Source organism: Suncus etruscus, chromosome 7, assembly GCF_024139225.1.
Source record: "Suncus etruscus isolate mSunEtr1 chromosome 7, mSunEtr1.pri.cur, whole genome shotgun sequence".
In the NCBI taxonomy this organism is placed as follows: Eukaryota; Metazoa; Chordata; class Mammalia; order Eulipotyphla; family Soricidae; genus Suncus; species Suncus etruscus.
Genome location: NC_064854.1, coordinates 88,488,530 through 88,492,410, shown reverse-complemented (window position 1 = coordinate 88,492,410; position 3,881 = coordinate 88,488,530).

The window sequence follows — 3,881 nt, the reverse complement described above, 5'->3', positions numbered from 1 at the left end:
TTCATTCAGATATGAAAAGTGATCAAAGAAATGCACAAAATGTGAATATCTTTGTCACCTGTTTTGTATTAAATGATTTTTGCAGATAAAAAATTTATCTGCAAAGAACTTGTGTCTTCTTTTTTCTTTCAATTGTGTCAAAATTTTTTATGAATCAAACGAATAGACAAAGAAGCATTTTAATTTTATTTATATAATAAGGAATTAGTTACCAGTAATAAAATATGATATAATAAGTAACGTCCATCTATGGGTACTCCTGCATGAAGCAGTTATAGCCTAGAGTAAAGCCAAGGAAGGGACAATTACTAAGCTTCATCAGAAAAAAATGTGAGCTAACTTTTCTAAAATTAGAGTTATGTTAATAAAAAAATTTCCTAAATTTTAATAAAATGGTAAATGATCTCATATTTACTTATAAGAAAAATATATTCCATCAAATAAAACTAATCTCATATATAATTATTATTATTATTGTTCACACCAAGCAGAGATCATAGATTACTTCTTTTTTGTGTGTGTGGTTTTTGGGTCACACCCGAAAGTTTTCAGGGGTTACTCCTGGCTCCATGCTTAGAAATATCTCCTGGCGGGCACGGGAGACCATATGGGACACCGGGATTTGAACCGATGACCTTCTGCATGAAAGGCAAATGCCTTACCTCCATGCTATCTCTCCGGCCCCATAAATTACTTCTTATTCATTGCAGAGGAGATACTCCCAGATCTGCTCAGGAATCCATACTGTGCCAGGGATCAAACCAGTGCCTCTACATGCAAGGGATGCTCTCCATTTCTTAGAGTTAATGCCCTGGCCTTGATGTCACATTTCTAGTGTTAGACCATTTTTATCCTTCCAGTAATATGCTTCTGCCTGACTAAATCTCATTACCTCCCTAGTTAGAATTTTATACAGCAGACTTTCCTTTCTTTTACTTTCATTTACAACTTGACCCATACCTTTCTTGTTATTTTGAGTCATACTCAGACTTTCTTCCTGGTTTTGTGTTCTGGGGTCATATACCTAGTGGGCCAGAAGGAATATAAACAGTGCTTAGGATGGAAATCAGGTTTACTGGATCTTTTTTTTTTTCTTTTTCTTTGACATTTTATTTTTTTAATAAATAATTTTTTTTTTGGTTTTTGGGTCACACCTGGCAGTGCTCAGAGTTTACTCCTGGCTCTATGCTCAGAAATCGCCCCTGGCAGGCACAGGGGACCATATGGGATGCCGGGATTCGAACCACCGACCTTCTGCATGCAAGGCAAATGCCTTACATCCATGCTATAATTCCTGCCACAATAAATAAATTTTATACTAAATCACCATGAGATACACAATTACAAAGTTGTTCATGATTGAATTTCAGTTGTACAATGTACAAGACCTTTACCAGTGCCCATTTCCTGCCACCAAAGTCCTCAGGTTCCCTCCCACTCACCCGTTTATAGGAAACTTGCCATAAATAGAGGGGAATGAAGTTAGAGTAAAGAAGGGACCACAATGACAATGATAGTTAGAAATGATTACCCTAGACAAGAAATAGATGAGGGAAGTAAATAAAGTGATATGCATTATATCCCTTCAATAGCAATATTACAAATAACAGTGTCTAAAAGGAAAAATATTGATCTTTTCTTAAACTCTCCTTGTACTTTTTTCCTCATTATTGTCTCATATCTTTACTTCTATTTACAGCCAAATTTCTTACAAAAGTTTATTTACACTGTCTCCATTTTCTTAATTTGTGACTATTTCCTTATGATCCTACAATCCCTCATTTCATTCCAACCTGGGTTTGTTTTACAATGTCTACTATGCCTTGTTTTTTTTTCTAAATTACACATTCCATACTCCTTCAATTACATGACTACATATAATACATATTCTATTGTTTGAAAAATATTTTTCTTCCTATAACTGGAAAAAATCTGCCCTCTGGTTAAGATCTTTTGTTAACCTTTATTTCTCTTGGTCTTAAACAAAAATCTCACATTTCTCTTTCCGTCCATGGATTCTTTTAGTATCAGAGTAATAAAACTCAAGCTCTAATTTTTGATCCATTCTGATCTAAATTACACTTTCTTCTGTACCCAATGACTTCAAATGTATATAGTATACAGTGTATATATGTATACAGTAGTAGGGTCTTTGCCTTGCATGTGGCTGACCTAGGAAGGTTCAATACAGGCATCCAAGCCAGGAGCGATTTCTGAGCACATAGCCAGGAGTAGCCCCTAAGCTGAGTCACCAGGTATGGCCCAAAACAAAGAAACAAACAAAAAGTGCTTTAAACAAACATTATTGTTCTTCATTATAGTGAATAGCAACAGTAATCAATCACTTATGAAAGAATATAGAAACATACTTGTCCTTCACTCACCCACTTGCAATGATTGTTATTTTACCCTTTACTATACTAAAATAAAACAAGCATCAGAACTATACCTAAGGGGCCGGAGAAATAGCACAGCAGTGTTTGCCTTGCAAGCAGCTGACCCAGGACCTAAGATGGTCGGTTCCAATCCCGGTGTCCCATATGGTTCCCCTTGCCTGCCAGGAGCTATTTCTGAGCAGATAGCCAAGAATGACCCCTGAGCACCGACGGGTGTGGCCCAAAAACAAAAACAAACAAACAAACAAAAAGAACTATACCTAAAACTCAGAAATATTTTAACTAATCATGAATTTAACCTAAAAGAAAAAAGATGCTCTTGAAAGTTAGTTCTGCTAACTGGAACTAAGTACAAATTTTTAAGTTAAAAATTAAAACTGTTTATTTCATTGCAAGTTATAAATTACAAGATATAAATTAGTCTCAAGTATTAACAAATACTGCACTGAATGGCAGAGCACATAATTTCTTATTCTTTAAATATAAATATTACATAATAATTAGAGATATAATAAAACCTATACAAATAAACACTAGCCTCTGATTGTGGAAAATCCTAAAAAAAATGGAATAACTGAAAGATCGAATGACTTTGTACCCATTATTTTTCTAATTTCCCTTCTTTATTAAGAGTCCATGTACCTCTGAGTTAATTATAACATCTGGTATATTTTTATCTATGTTATTCAAGCAAGAAGAAAGGTGTGGACAGCTATAAAAGGGAAGTGGTGAGTGAACAAAATTACTCAGTAAGTGTAGGGGGAAATGATGTATATGCTACCAAGATAAAATTTCTGAAGAAAATTTGAGCCTACACTAACATGCCATAACACTGAAAGTACATCTCTACATAGATATGTCTATTTAGCTTCATGTACTTCTCACCATCTGTGTGTCTGAGATAATTTATTTATGACTTCCTGGTTTTAAAGACACTGTCTTTTAGTGAGTAAGCGTGTTGAACAACAAAGTATTGCATGATATCAAATGATGTTCCTATAAATATATCTTTCATAAACTGTAAGTAATTTGATGACAGATATTTTAATTCTGTTTTTTTTAATCTGAGTAAAATCATTATATAAATGTAGAGGCTTCCGGGCTTGTCTTTACAGTATTTTTACTTAAGACTTTGATTTAACACATACCATGTTATGTATCATAAACATGTTATGTTATAAACATTTCTTTTCAGTATATGGCAGCAATAACATATTCTAATTTTTAAGTTTTCTTGGGAAAAAAGTAAGCAATGTACACTAAAGGCTTAGATTATGCACATAACTCATATTGGGTATTAAAATACAGGCATATTTTCTCTCAATTATTTCCCTCAATCCTCTTTTTTTGTTTTTGTTTTGTTTTGTTTTAGTTTTGGGGCCCACCCAGTGACTCTGAGGGGTTACTCCTGGCTTGGGGGACCATATGGGATGCAGGGGATCAAATCGAGGTCCATTTTGGGCCAGCCGCTTGTAAGGCAAACGC